This window comes from Thunnus albacares, chromosome 7, assembly GCF_914725855.1.
Source record: "Thunnus albacares chromosome 7, fThuAlb1.1, whole genome shotgun sequence".
Lineage (NCBI taxonomy): Eukaryota > Metazoa > Chordata > Actinopteri > Scombriformes > Scombridae > Thunnus > Thunnus albacares.
In genome coordinates this window covers 17,410,683-17,427,223 of record NC_058112.1, presented here as the reverse complement: position 1 = coordinate 17,427,223, position 16,541 = coordinate 17,410,683, and the positions used below count along the sequence as shown (strand labels likewise).

Sequence of the window (16,541 nt, the reverse complement as noted above, 5' to 3'; positions counted from 1 at the left end):
TGACAAACGACATGCTGAAACAGATGTTCCTGCAGGTGGACATGAAGATCAATAGGCGGTGGAGAGCAGTTAGATAGTTACCTGAGCTGCTGGAACTTGTAGCAGATGTTAAACAGACTGATGCCCTGGAAGGCTGATCAATGGACAGGAGGCAGATGGAGGAGAACATGGAGGAGTGCTGGGAGGCGCTGTTAGCAGAGAGAAACATAAAATAATGGGAGTCACATTTGATATGCAGATGGGCGCCTGTCCACAACATTAACCCATCAACAACAAAAATAATAGGCTTCAACTTTGGGGAAAATTCAACTTCAGCCAAAACTCCACTCCCTTCATCGACTTGTGTGTGTCATGCTAATTACTGGTGAATTTACTTCGTCAAAGTCAGGATTCTGTGTAGCTGATTATTTGTCCGGTATCATGATTCTAAACAGGTAGGTTAGGGCACCGTGATGACCATTATCAGGTGAAAGAAACAGGAGATTCAGCAGTTTTTCTGTGCTAAAAACTTGCCTAATTAGCAGTGGTAAGAGGTAGTGTCAGGCTGTGATCTAACAGACTATCACCTTTACCTCCCATTAGTGAATTAAATAGACACTGAAAATCCCAAAGCATCTCTTGGCCATCACTACTGGGTATAACTAGTCCGTTAACAATCTTATTTTATAAGCACGTGACAAAAAAAAAGGCTCGTTAGTCACGTTATAGTGTAAAATATATATATATTTTTGGCATTTTTTTGACATCTACACAATAACTAAGAAGTAAAATTCAGTATATTCATTAGACAGCTTGAACTTATATAACAAAAATTACATTTAGTTTGACACAATGTTATTTGTGCAGTGAAAAATAATTTCCCTGAGCAAAATCAAGACGTCTTTCTCCCCCCTCCCCCAAATACTGTACACCTGCATGAGCATATATGTACGTATGAGGCCCACAGACGAACAGAAACACACGCTTACTGTACACACACACATACGCTTACACACACACGCACAGATCCTCTGACATCCAATGTCCCAGTGGCCTTGCTGTCCGAGAAGCAACTTGAACTGGGCGATAACCTGATAGACTTTATCTTGTCTTCCCTGGGTCTCAGTGAAGCCTGAAGAAGACACTTCAACTGCACAGCATCCCCCCAGAGTCCTAACCTTCCCCTCATCTCTCCTCGCCGGCATCGGTGCCGGAGAGCTGTCAGCGGCCTGTTGCTTATTGATGTTTCTGCATGTTTTATGTCTTTCTGAGATATGACGGCCCTGACACAGTGCTGATTTCAATCAGCTTGCCACATACCGCAGAGAGTGACAGCTGGGGAAAGTACGCAGGACAAAAAAAAAAGAGAGAGAGAAAGAAAGGATTGGTGGGGATGTCATTGGCTCAGATCAGCTCCGGCCTTGTCTCTGACCGAGGATTCTCCTCCCTTCTAATGAAAATGTTTCATTCACATCTCACATCTCATGCCTCTCTCACTGATGAATTCAATAGAAGAAAAAAGAGAAACGAATAGTGAGGGAAAGAAATTCAGCTTTTGTCAGATTGGGGAGGCAAGAAGAGAGGATGACCCCTGAGCCAAAGGTTTTGACACTGCATCAATCCCTTTAGGGGTGAGGCCTGCTGGACCAGCTCTGGCTGAAGATTACTTCAGCACATCTGAGGGATGGCTGCTCTATCTATTTCACACATTCTATGCAGAGGAGAGCCTTGTATGCTTTGGATCCTGAGCTGCCCAGTAAATTAGGTCTGAGATCATTCCATGGAATGAGGGGAGCTATCCAAGGCAATTCAACTCCAGACCATTGACAGAGAGCTTACCGAATCCCTGACAAAAAAAGGAGACACACATCTACTCCCTCTTTCTCTTTATGATACCAACTAGAATGTACCGTGGGTAATCCCAATAAGGCTCTTTACTTGCAAATTCAAGTATATGCACACATGTACCGATAAGACGCTCCCACGCAGCTTTCTCACATACATGTTATTGACAAGCATATCACATCTATTCAGCTCTCAGCGCTTTTGTCCCGATCTGGAGTAATATCTTTGACTTATTAGGTGGTGCAATGCTTAAATATGATGTGGTGATAATTGTAAATTCTCATTAAGATTTCCGACGGCTGGGGGAAATAATATTTTAGCCTGATTTTATAGATACCGTTTTATATTGCAGTGCAGTCTAGTGCAACATATATTTAAAGATAATAAAATATATATTCCCCATTTTTTCTGGAGTCCTCAATTATTCAATGTTCACTAACAGCATTCCTTTGTATCTGTGTTTAATACTGATGCTTTACTTCCTTTAAAAAGGTTGTGTTTGTCTCTATTTTCTACAGTGTTATCTTCAACTTTAACTTAATCTAAACTGGACTTTAAAGTAGGAAAAAAAATCTCCAAGATCTTATAGGCTTTTCAAACTTGTGCTTGTCTGAATCTGATAAAGCGCAATTTATTCACTTCTGTTTTTACTCAAAGATATCAAATTAATAGCTGTAGTCAGGGTACTTTACTTTGAGTGCGCAGTCATACATGTATTTCACTTTCAGTTTTTTTTATAGAACACAATTACTGCAGCCATAATGAGATTCAAAACAAAGACTAAATTAGCTGTCATTAAATTATTTCAATTTCCTTACCCTAATAGAAGATTGTGACAGGTGTCATAGTTGCCATTATGTTTGGCTTCGCAACATGTTATAATGGATAATTGATCCATCAAAAAACATCAAGCCGAGGCAATAACTGGCTTGAGACTAGCGTACTGAACATGCAGAAAATCGAATTTAACCCCATGTTGACTAAGACACTCCCTTGCTCTGTCGATCAAGCATGTCTCTCCTTGACAGCTCTGTTCGCATGTTGTTAAATAATCTAAAGGGAAAAGAGAAACATGAAAGAAAAAGCAGTCTCAGAGGAACTGTCACAGAGAAAGGAAAATGCCATGGGGGGTGAGGAATGCCTTCAGTCGCACAGCTTTTCACATTTTAATTTCAGTCTCCGGGACTGACTCATGGTAGCGCCTGAGTGAGTGGGTCCTGGGAGTCAGGGCTCGCGCTGACCCCAGAGCATAGACAAGCCCAGAGAGATGTCAGCTGAGAGCTCCTGAGGATCACCAGGCTGCCAAGCGCTTTGAAAGCTGCTGCCAATTCAGCCTAAGTTTCAGCTGAATGGTCGCCACAGAGAAGAGGAGCGACAGCAATAAAAACAGGTTGCAAAAGGAAGAGAATTTGCTTTCAAAATGTATTTGGCCTCTGACCTTGCATCCAACCTCGTGGCCTCTGTCTTTGAAGCTGAGCATATTTTTTGAGAGACATTGAAAGAGGGGAGGGTTTTAGGGGTGGACTTGGGGCCTGTCAGTATAAATATATTAATAATCTGACAGCTTCATCTGCTTTTGAGGGCTAGGCTTGACAGCTTCACAATGGCCTGCGCTGTAGTCCTTCTCGTACATGTCTAGCTTTCCTGTCTGAACAACACAGAGAGTTTATTAAGACATCACACTCCTGTGAAGTATTGATTTTACACCAGTCTCTGTCACTTACTGTATTAGCCCAAGCAGGAGCTCCAAAATAAACTATGACAGCTGCATGTAACCTGCTGAATATGTTTGAGAGAACTGCTCAGTTCAGGTAAATTTGCTTTTTATTTTGTACATCTTTAATCTAATATCGCCTGGCCAAGTTCTGTGATCAAACATAAACACATAACAGAAAAATACTCTGATTTATTTATTTATTTTTAAAGAATAGGGGATTCAAATTTTTTTGACAGCACAAATAAAGGAGAGACACATTAGAAAAGATATTGTTGCAATTAAGTTTCTGTTGCTCAGAAAAAGGAGCGAATGCTATCTTGAACAAAGGAGGGGGATGTGCATCTGCCTGTGGAAATGTGCCCCGCCTCTCAGACAGTGGGTCTGCCCGTGGAGAGACAGAGGGAGAGAGGGGTCAGAGGGAGCACAGGTAATTGAGGTGTCCCCGCCCCTCCCTTTTTTCCAGGGCTTCTCAACCCATCCTTTCACCCCCCACCCTAACCACACAGCGGGCACAATTACGCTTCCCATCACCCCACCAGCTGGCCCCCGTGATCCCACACTTCTTACTAAACGCGACTCCATCGGCCCTTTCCCTCTTAACCTCTCAGCACCCGCTCCGGGGGAATGGTAAGGCTGCACACAAAAAATGGGGAAAAAGAACTCAGACAGTTCTACTACTTTTAACACTTTGCAAAAAAAAAAAAAAAAAAAAAAAAAAAAAAAAAAAATGCAGAAGTTGAGTTAAATGCAGGTTGTGCATTGAAAATTAAAGTGGGTTTATGGCAGGAATGCTGAGGCTAAGATATCTACAGACTGCAGCTCTCTAAAATGATTTAACTGCATACGTGACTATTGAATTTAAGTGCAAATAGTAGGCTGTGGATTAGTTATTGTAAAACATTGTCATACTGGTTAATAAGACACTGCCAGTGTTGTGATAATTAATTTTACACTTTAAAAAGGAAGAAATCGGATTCATTTAGATAGATTTGAAGAAAAGTGATAAATCCTACGTTCAATAAGGAATAGTCCGTCCAGCATCTAGCATACTAACAATTTAAATCAAACTGTAATAGCTATCAACATGTATGTTAATTGAGTGGCTTGAAATAGATTTCAACACCCGCGTGTCAGCCTGATCATATTTCTTGAACATGCACCGAGTGTCTCTTGATAGACAGTGTTTTCACTCCATCCCTCCACATTAATGAGTGGGAAGGCTCTCCTGTGCGTTATTACCTGAAATAATACCATATGGTAAAATGTAAACAACATCTGCATATTCATGTCATAACTTCATCTGTTTAATTAGTTCCAGCAAAGCAGTTTACCCTCTGAGGCCCTCGCTGTCAGAGCAGTGATGGTAGAGCCGTGCCCTGCTGTCGGTCCTGACAGTCCTCCATTGTTCAGTTGACGCTCCTGCCCTGTCTGTTTAATGCCAGGTGCATCTTTACAGGCCACGGATCAGGTGAAGTGCGTTAGGGAGCTTCTTTCACACCGATGCCAAACCTGACATATCCCTCTTTAGCAAGCAGACCTACCAATTATTTGAGGATATTCTATTATATGTAAACACGGCATGGTTAAAAGCCAAACTTTCACTAAAATGACACCATCTCTGACATGCACCAGCCACTTTGAGTATACAGCCATCAAAGTGTGTGGTGAAATGCATCTGTTTTCACTGCAGGCTACCACATTGTCAGAAAGAAAGTGATACACACAGCTCAGGTCAATCACATATGTAATATAATGTCAGATATTGTTTATTTTCTTTACTTAAATCCTGGCCAAGATTAGATCAAACAATTCAACAGGCTAACTATTAAATGTAATTCTGAGAGCTTCATGAATCGGTGGTGGTGTAACACTGATTCATAATATTTTTATAAATTTTTAATTTGGCAGTCACTATTTCTGTATGTTATGAAAACAATGCTACCAGTGCCAGAAAATTCACAATGGCATTTTTTTAATAGCTTTGGACACTTGCAATGCAAAGTCCTACAAACAAAGACAATAAAGGAGAGAAATAAGAAAAACAGGGCAATGTGGTATGAGAAGCTTGAGTGGGCATTCTCTAATTAAATTCTCCTTCATCAGGCGCTCGTTTGTGCACAAGCATTAATACTTTTGACCCCATGTAGCCTGAACACTAACATGCCTGAGGAAGGAAAAAGAGGAGGGAAATGAAAGAGAAAAACATGAAGGAATATCTTATTAGGGGAGTCAGGCGTGTTTTGGCCCTCGTTTCTTGATGGCTGCTCTTGGTGTCGCGACCTACTGGCGTCTAGCTAATACGACAGTGTACGCCATGCCATTGTTCTCAATCAATAACTAATTATCAAAGTACTGGCTCCGACTTGTATTGTCCTCTTTGCTTGGAGCCCCTTGTTGTGGACTGAAAGACAGAAAGGGGGAAGAAAGGGGAAAGGAGGGTGGCTTTTGGCTGCACAGTGATGCTGCCGCCACAACATCCCCGCAAGCCTTTCAAGATACACTGTGCCGTCAGTTTGAATTACCATCCCCTACTAATTGATATGAATTAGAACAGAAGAATTATTGTTGCTGCTGAATGTCATAACGATATCCTCAAAGTAATCATGGGAGACAAAAAGAGAACAGCACAAAACACACAAGCAGACCAAATAAGAAAAGACAAATTAAGCCGACTCCTGCTAGGGACTTTGCAAACGAGGCTTTAGACAATGGGGAAAGAAAATTAGACTGCTACCAATCTGTATGTTTCATTATTTCAATCTTGTTTGCAAGTATGAACCATGATTTTAACTAAACAAAAGGACTCCTTTTCCAGAAAGACAGCATGAAGTTGTGTTTTATTTGTGAGCCATATCTTAACCATCAACAGGTTCAAAAGCAGCACTCTAATCACTGATACAATGTCCTTTTATCACCTTGTCATTGTTAGTTGGTTTTTACAAATGAGCTGACAGAAATAGAGGAACCCAGTAATTCGTAGTTGGCAACACAGGGTGGATTGTGTGCTGGTGCCTGCCTGTCTCTGTGCTTCCTAATGGAGTAGCGAGTCCTGTCATCCCACGTGGCAGCACAGTTCACTTCTCCGCAGCCCTGCTGGTGCCAGTGGCACCAGGATTGGGGGCCAGAGCCCCCAGGAGCCCAGGGGGTGGCTGGTGCCCCAGTGGCAGGCAGGGGTCAGCCTAGTAAAAGTGCTGCCCTCAGGACAGTGAGTCTAATCCCACAGCAAGAGCATGGCAGCTGGAGCGGCCCATCCGTTCAGCCTGTGTAATGATATCACTTGCACTGGATCTGATGTCTGACCTCATTACCAGAGTTTAATTGCGTTGCTACCAGAGTTTCAGTTCTTCTTTTCTCTGGCCTCTTTCCGTTTTTGACAGTTGTCCAAAAGAGTTTCTCCTTTGCTTACAAAAATAAATTAATTACCTGCACATCTTGACCTGTTTACACTGTGGTCATTACAATTAAAATGAGCAATATTAAGTCTTGGATTAACAGGCAAAATATGATTTTTTAAAAATTCATCAGCTGAAAAATACTGTAAAATTTAATGTACAAATATTATTAATTTATACATTAATTTTAAGAGTTCAGAACTCAGTTCAGAACTGTAATGCACACTAGACATACTGCATAAAACTGTCAATTTGACTTTTCAATGAAAAGTCTGTTACACTACTACCATTTGACTCAGAACAACACAAAACAATTTAAGCATGCAATGTTTTTTTGTTTTGTTTTTTTTTAAATAACAACTGGTTATTGATAAGGGAATAATTTGAAATAGGAGGGAGAGTATTAAATCAGCAGTTCATTAACACCTTTTAAATATACCTGGTCCTTATCACATTGTGTTTATTACAGATGAGTGTGAAAAAGCCTCACTACATATGTAAATGGGGATTGTGTTGTTCACACTTTTAATTAGTTAATTTTTTTTTAATTCATTACGCATAAGAAATGATTTAAAAGTGACAATTTTACCTTTACATTTTTATTTAGAGGCTTTCATTCATCAGATTTATGTAAAGCTACATGTTCTGGATAACTACAGAGGAATGGGCATTATGTCTCCTGGGAAATATTTCTTTTCTATTTGTGCAGGTTGTTTTGATGCTTTAAATCCAGAAAAGCCACCCCCCGCCCCAACTTGTTGCAAGCCGTGCGACCTGAGAGACAGCCGTAACCTGCCATCCACCATGAAGGAAATAACTCTCTTTCATGCCATGATACAACATGAAATATGAATAATGAAAACAGACAGAGTTGTGGTGTAAATAGGAAGCATGACTGGGGCTTGCTGCTGCAGATAGTGGCTCTGCTGCCTCGCTATCACCAGTCCTCTCCCTCCCACACAGCTCAAGAGGTAGTGTCATCTTAGTTTCGTACTCAGCGCCCAAGCTACAGCCCTCCGTAACGCGCACACCACTGGGTCGTGGGGAACGGGCCACCACTGTTAATGGGGTTGCTCTTTGAAAACATCACAACACAAGTAAACAGGGCACTCCATTGTGTATTAAGTGCAGTGAAACTTTGAGTAAAAGTATCATGGTGGGTAAAGGTTACAGGCAGAAGGTATCTCTGTGTGTGCAAACAGTGGTATGTGCACAGGTGCAGTGGAAAAAGATGCTGTACTGTATTGAAAATGCCTCATTACTCCCCTTCCCATTTTCTCGGGCTCATATAGTGTAGCAATGTGCCCTTGAAAACAGACCCCAATTAATTCTTTGCATTGTGCATGTGGATAGATTTTCCAATATTCTCATCATGAAAGAGCAATTATAATTCCATGATTCATATGCACACTCCATTTGAAGCAGCTATCCTAGCCCATTGTCAGTTGTCAGAGTAGAGGATAAACCATGAAAAGGCCTAATCCTGCTATGGGCAGCAGGCTTTAATGAGCAGTCTGTCTCAGGCAGAGCCATGTGATACCCTGGCTGGGGCCAGACCAGTGCAACGTGGAGGTCAGCTCCTAATGGAGGGCTCCATGGCTTCCCCTCTGGAGAAGGGCGGAGCCCACTTACGTTGACCTGTTAAGTCAAGTTGCTCTCCTCTGACCCTCCAAAAGATGCCTGGATGTGGGAGATTGTCAGGAAGGCTACAGCACAAACAGCCGTGCTGCCTGCAGGCAATGAGGCTCACTAGAAATGAAAGGAGGAAAAAAAGAAAACGCCAGCTCAGAACAAGAGACTGGAGCCTGTGAAAGATGTAAATTCAAAGCAAAAGCAGCAGAACTTTAACCTATGGGCTATTATGCAGCAAGTGAAACAGAGCTGCCGCTTGGAATTAGGGGACAATAGGGAGTTCAGGCCAGGGGCATTTAACCAATGGACATCTAGTGTATCAGATCCCAATCTTAATGACATCAGTGACCGAAGCTTTGCAGAAACTCTGATCTCTGGTGGCATAAAGAAAGGGTCGCGGCCAAAGGGGATTAGTAAAATATATGGAGTAAACGGGGGAAAAAGAAAAATATGAAAAAAGAATGGATAATGAAAAAAGGTTATGAGAAACTAGGGTGAATATTATTGCTGGACTTCGCCGAGATAAGGAGGGGGGGAAAGCTGTGCAAATAGTCATGGGATTGCAAAGTCAATAATATGTGCAATCTTCACAGAGAGAAAGCTATAATCAACAAAAATCCATATTGAGAGTGAATGCCAGAGTTTTTCAAAATGTCAGACGGGTGTGTTTGCAGAAGGGCAGGAATGACAGATGAAGAGCAGGGAGGTGAGTGGCAGGGACACAAGGACAGGCAGACTCTGTGCTGATGAGGTCCTAGACACAGAGACCAGGCAAAGTGCAGCACCGGGCCAGGAGAGCACTCTGCCTCAGCCTGCTCCCTTCAGAAAAGCCAAGAGGAGTCAGCAGTGCTACTGCTATCTAATGGGAACCATCCACTTAAAATTCATAGGTTAACAAGACAGTAGGCAGCCTGGATTGCAAAATGGTAGCAAGAGTGATTTGTGAAGACACTTTAAATCGACAATTTTGGCAATGATAAAATTACTTTTTCCTTCCTAACACAGTCCTATAAAATACAATGTTTTGTACTACTGGACAAAACAGAGCAACTGAAAACTGGGTGATTGTGGAAGAAGTGCAGTTTTTGTGAATATAAACACTTAAGTTGAGTCATTTTAGGGATATAGATATTTCCCATTTTCAACTCAGACAAAAATGCAGTAAAATAGATGGTCCATTTTTTTCCTTTCGATTTCTGTTTCGTAAATCCTTTTCAAGCGCAATTCCTATTCTTCTTTTGAGGTCTTTTAAGTCATTATAAATGTTTTCTCTCTCCCTCTCTCTCTGTCTGTTTCTCTCTCTCCCTCTCCCTTGCTTTAGTCTTCTTGAATAAAATAAGTGCAGATTTGCTGGAAATCAGTGGCTTTTGTGTGTGGCTGCAGGAGCATGGTGAAATGTTTGGACACTAATACCCATTCATTTCGGTAGCGCCATAAATAAAAGCTGCCAGCTATGCGGCTGCCGTGAAGTGGTATTCTTTGGTGCCCAGCGGGATGTCCTGTTCACATTAGCGCAGCAGGGAAAACTGGCCGGAACAGCCAGACAACTAAATCAAGACATTGTCAACTTCTGACAAAATTGCTATAGGGGGGAGAACTGGTTTTAAGAGGGGTTGTGCATGTCTGGTTGTGTGCATGTTGCAATGTGTGTGTGGTTGTGTGTGTTTGTAAGACACAGAGAAACAGAGAGGGAGAGCAAGAGAATGAGAGAACAAGAGAGGCATGGGGGAGATATATCCTTTCAAAATGCAGTATATTCTGAAAAATAATTCCTTACAGAGTAACACCATGGGGTTGGCATGAATGAGGAAATGTTGCTAGAATGGAGAAGACAGTGCTTAGCTCAAGAAATAAAACCTTAACCTCCACAAACACTCATCTCCTGTTGTGTTTTTTCCTCAATCCATGCCAAAATGCTTCTAAGAATCAATTTTCCAATATGTACCAATGTTGTGCAAGCTTTAAAATTGTGATATGATAGAAAATAATGCAGAAAAAATACACATGCAGTGTGTTCTGAGTTTGTCATCAAGCTTGAATCCAGGCTCTAGATTTTGACTTGTTTTTGGATGACAGGGCTCTGGCCTCCAGTCATTCTGAGCCACCTAATTAACAACTGCACATGTTTCCTGTCTGTACATATAAATTTTACTAATCCCCCGCAACCAAAAAGAAAAAAAAAAAAAAGATCAGAGGTAAATCTTACAGCATCTGTGCTAAACTTACACCAGGTCAGGGCAAACAGCGCACATGCGACAGAATGTCATAAAGCATACTCCTTTAAACACAGTCCCAGCCCTGGGCTAGATTTGCAGGTGGTCGATTGCCTGGTCTTCACAGAGGTTAACTCTTAGGGAGTGCTAAAAGCTGCAGGTCTGAAAGGGAGTCCTATCATCAGAGGAGGCCTTAGTGCCAACAAGACCCAGATAATGACAACTCTGACCTCAGTTAAGTACATAACACAGCAAGAGCTCTTGGATGTGCTGCCCAGAACAATGTGCAGGGAGAAGCGAAATGCTGCGCCAGAGCCACAGCTGGGACATACCATGCCAGTGGGCCTGCCATTTTGATTAGGGGTAAATAAGCCTTTTAACTTAGTTAGATTGAAAAGAAAAAAAAGAGAGGGTAGATTTTCCATTCATATCTTTTCGCCTTATAAAGCCTACTTGACAACACAGTGGTTCAACACTTCCCTACAGTGGGGAAATGAACCATTACGGTGCATGTCACAGGCCTAATGTGTACTGCAGATTATATATATTTGGAGGAAAAGAATGAAATGAGGTTTGGCAGTGCCACCGTGAGGTTGCGGCTGGATTTCGTACATCTCGAGGCATCCTGGACCCCGTCCAGACTGCCCCTCTTTTGGAGTTCTGTGAACTGGAGATGAGAGGACTGCTCCCTCTTTCTGCAGGCTCTAAGTTGGAGTCTTTGCTGCAGGGTTCAGTGGACCTTGAGAAAACACCAGTGAATCCGTCACCATCATCCCTCCTGGGACAAAGCTGGCTGGCCACTTCTGAAGCTCCAGTGACCCAAGGCTTGAACCCTGCTGCTCTCCATTCCCTGCCCTACGCAGCCACTGGGAATCTATGACCTCAAGTTCATCGGGAATCACACAGTTGCATGGCAGCTTTAAAAGCAATGGCTGGCTCTGTCATGTTTTTAAACTGTGTTGTGCCCTCCACTGGCTTTGTGTAAATTAATGAAACAAAATATTGATAAGCGCCCAATCTCTGTTTAAATATTATTAATTTTCAAGAAGGCGAAGACATATCATGGAAACAAAGCTCTGTTTTTTTTTTTTTTTTAAATATTTGAGTCTCCACATCAAAAACATATCATGGAAATATGAAAACAGTTTTGTAATAGCTTTCTTACTGCATCCAAGCCCAGATGGCTCTTAATTGGTTGGCAAAGGGAGCAAGAGGTCTTTTTTTGAGGCGTGAGTGTGTGATTGTTGCTGCTGAATTGCTGCTGTGAAAGGCAGGCTGCGTGATGTGGAGATGGAACAGTGTGAGAACAGATCACACAAAGGAGCCACCAGCCTTGCATGTGGGGGGATGTTGGGGGTGCGTAGTGTGTGTCTGGGGGGGAAAACGAAAGACAGCTTAAGACGTAAAAGTGGAGACATGTAAGGGGGGTGGACATACAGAAAACCTACTTAGAGTGAGGAAGTCAGAGAGACTGTTTTATCCAATGACCGTTCTCTCATGTAGTATAATGCTGCTCATGCACAGTATATTCAGCTACAAATGCAAACCGACATTTTATTTCTGTCACTATGGGGAGCAATGCCAAAAGATAAATATTAAAAACTAATTTTTTGTGCTACATCTAATACTATTTATGTGGATCAATATCTATGCCAATTTCCCCAATACCAATATTACCACTTACTGCCAATTATCTATATCACTGCCTGCAAATAAATGAATTTATTATTTATAAAACGTTCCACAACAAATGATTACCAGCCTATATTAGGGGTGTAATGGTACTCATATTCACCACAAACCTTTCAGTACTGAAAGTTCTTTCTGTACATTTTTTTTTCAGTTTGGTTAACCCTGTGAACCAAATAATTACAGCACTATTATTGTAAAACAGTCTAATTAAAGTCTACATCTTGGAACATGCAGATCATCAATTTAGAAGTTCTACCCGGAAAGGTTTGGCAGTGTGCCAGCTGTTGACTGTTAACCACACCAATGCTAGTCATGTTAGCTTATGCACTAGCTAGCATCATATGGTCAGTGCAAGTGAAAAGCCAGAACTTGAAAAGCCTCCCAAGATCCCCTGTTGATGAGCATTTTTTATATCCTAGTGAATTTGTAACAACACTGGACAAGGAGTTCTAACACAGAGGAAACCTGTGTGAGAATAAATTTGATCATATTACTTCACCCACTGTGGCAAAAACATACAAATCCTGACCCCAAAACTGCACACGGTGAATCATTTTGAATACTGTAACACTCCTATTCTATATGGTAAAGTGAAAAAACTTCACCTCATTTCAACACACTGCTGCCTCCCACACCTGCATTATTACACATATACCCTGTAGGTAAAATAAATTTAACTGAGCAGCCTTTGCTTAATAAAACACTGCTTGGTCTTCAAGCACTGAGCGGGGAGATATAACCAGGAAAGATGAAGACCTAACACTTGTGTAACACCTTGTAACAGGATGTCTTTATGAGCAAGGGGCAAAATTAAGCTGTGTCAAAATGGCAGGCCATGGGAGAGGTTGCAGTAGACATCAAATCAACAGCAGTCCAATACAGGATCCCATTATCAATGACACTATATGAGTGCCCCCGGCCAAAAGTCTCCTGCACTGCAGAAGTTAAGGTGTTGCTTGATTCATTAGTGCCTGTGTCGGAGCCAAGGTGATGGCTCCCTCATTGTCCTGCGAGGGGTGAAAACTGGAATGTCTTTTCTTCCTGTCAACACTATGTCACTTTAATTTCTTTTTCTGACGCCCAGTCTTGACACCTGGAAAGGTTTGACCGAGCATGGCGGCAAGGGATCATAGGAGAGTCCTATTTAAAGGGAGTGGTTGACACTGTTGACATTTCATTCTCCTTCCTCCTTGTAGCTTCACCTTTTCTTGTAAGAATAGAAAAATGCATCGTATTAAAGGTAGATAAGTTGTTAATTGTTTGAGACCAGATAATGATCAGTCATAACTCAGATATTCTTTAAGAATTTGGCCAGACACTGACACTATCATCTGCATGTTTGAAACTGATCACACATGGCTAAGCTAGGGAATCTAGATATTAAAATATCTTGCAGTAATTTAAATTAAAGATGCAATCTCACTGACATTATTAGTAACTCCACTCAGAAGCAGATTTATTCAGGCAATTTCATTGATTATAATATACTGAACTCATAACTAAACAAAATTGTTAAAAGAATGATTGTAATGTGCTTCATTGTCTAATATTTGTGTTGAAGTATTTACAGTATGAAGTCACCCATAATACACCCTTAGAATATAATAGCTGTCAATGGATGCACAGTGCTAATAATGTAATGTGCCCCTCCCTAAGGGAGCTGATCTCCTCATCTGGGTCATGGTGAGTATTAAAAGGGTTAAGGGTGCACAGTAAATTTATTGTGGGTCTTCCAGCACCAATGGGCCAGAGCACTAATGGATGACCTTGGGGTTTGGCTGTTCCAGACTTGAGGAGATCATGTCTCACCACCTCCCTACCACCATGATGACCCCAGCCCTCTCTGCCCCTGGCCTCAACCTTTAACTCACTGATCTTTGACCAAATTATTAAGCAGACACCTGCTTTCCGGTGTATGGTCAGAGTGGGGGGAGGACTCACTCTGGGCACTCTAATTTGATGTAGATGTGTGGTGCGACAGTATCCATCTCGCTAAAGATAAACCCATCTGTTACACTTCTCAGCAGTATGACTCTCACTGACGCCAGCACGCAGTGTAATCATTTTAATGTTTATACTTGTGTAATATAACTTCATAATTTAATTAACATTAATAATCCATTTTAAATCTACCATTATAATTTGAAATCATAAAAATACAATTGATCTATGGCCATATTATCACCACACAATGCTGCATATAATTTATAACGACAGGTTCCAAGTGAGGGACAAGTATTTGTAGGAGATAAACTTTAGCCTGTTGACTCCAGTAATATTACTTCCTATTTCATGAGATATATGTACAATGTGCAATAACTTTCAAGCACAGTTCTCCAGGGCAGACGTATCCAGTGAAGTGACCTACAGCTGCTACCAGTTTTTGATAACAAATGAGCAGCTCAATCCAACTAATTTTTCATTTACATATTTCTGCCTCAAAGCTCATTAATATCAAGGTACACTTGCCACTTTGATGCATCACTCATACAATGGAAAAGATGAGAAAAAATGACAATGATGATATAAAAAACACTGATTTTACTTTATTGTAAATTATTGCCATTTAACTTTTATCAATATATTTTCTCCATGCCCAACTAATCCACACAGTCTCATGTTCATGCCACACATATTTGCACACACTTACCCTTACAATAGAGGTGAAACATAGAAATTTTGTGATTATATCAACTAGAAAATATAGTCCTCAGTCAAGGGCACAGAGGTACGGGGACCAGCCCCAAAGACTGCTATGGACCTTAGGGACTAGTATGTGTCAAACCTGAGGAAAAAAAGGAGAGAAAAAATGCTGCCATTAAGGTATAGCTTGGAAATGACACTGACCTAGGTCTGCCATCTTGCATTGTCCCACCATCTGCACAAATGTGAACTTTGCCTTTAAATCCTGGCTTCTCAATTAACATGTCCAGCTGGGTGGAGAATTCCGTCAGCTCCCTAATATCATTACTGCCACACCAGACTGTGATATAAATATTAAAAAAGTGCCCAGAGCTCTTTGCTTGCTATGTGAGAGCTTCTGCTTCTTGGGTTATAATGAAGTGCACCCACATAACAGGGTAACTGTAGAACACGTGGTCTTATTAGGGCTTCTGCAGACCACGAGAGGGAAAAGATAAATGTCTTGGGCCATCTTTCTTTGTGAGTTCTTATTCTACTCTGCTTAGTGGAGATCTTAGACACAAGGCAGCACCTATATGGCAAAATAACGCATCCTCCGATGCTCTACGACGGCTGAGGCTCAAGCCTCTTTGAGATATTGTAGTGGTCACAGACAAAGAGGGTTTAGAAAGCATCAAGTCTTCTTCCAAAATGCAAGCTGTGTGGTCTTTGTGATAGCCCCATTACAGCATGAAGGACTCTTACTTTAGGCTGTATGTCTGTGTCTGTCTGTTTGCTTGTATGGATAACTGTACTTTCCAGGAAAAGAGATCTTAAGAGGAAGTCTTTGAATGTAGGACATTGGCGCTGTAGCGGTTAATCTCCCCCCGCGGCTTTACAGACGGCTGTGGATTTAGGAGTTGGCATCATAACTGACCAGTGCTGTTTGATTAGATAACAGGGGATCTACTGCAGGCATCAATGGTCCACCGTGCTGAAATGAAACAGTTTGCTCTCCGCCCGTTCTGCTTAGAACACGATGGGGGTGATTCTTCAACAGTCTGATGCCACAAGCTGCCAACCAGTGTCCACCACAGCAATACCATGATCATGGCGATACTACGGACAGCACCAGCTTGTACCAGATGTTGGGAATTAGCTGTCCCTTTGGCTGTCATGGGTTGTGCCCTGCAGCTCTCCTTGAGACTCAATGTGTGGGATTGCAGGTGCTGATGAGTTGCCAAGAAGGCCATAGTAAGATATTTGTGTTTAAAAGAAAAGGAGACAGACTAACTCTGCCTTCAACAGTGACCATGTTTTCGGCTTTTAAGGCAAAGTCACAGTGTGGCCAAAGATGCAGACTGGCTCATTAAGCTTGGTGAACATGCTGACCAGATGAATACCCTTTTGTCAACACTGGATAATAAAGGAAATCCAGCTCCACATGGA

General features: G+C 41.7%; 1 long non-coding RNA gene across 5 annotated transcripts in view; it reads right to left on the bottom strand.

The window, feature by feature from the left end:
• The window catches only part of LOC122985756, a 98,658-nt gene that overhangs the window by 30,888 nt on the left and 51,229 nt on the right, over positions 1-16,541 (bottom strand). For all 5 annotated transcript variants that reach the window (XR_006404183.1, XR_006404185.1, XR_006404184.1 and 2 more), the window contains exon 4: positions 82-188. This is a non-coding gene — a long non-coding RNA (uncharacterized LOC122985756). The remainder of the gene's footprint in view (positions 1-81; positions 189-16,541) is intronic.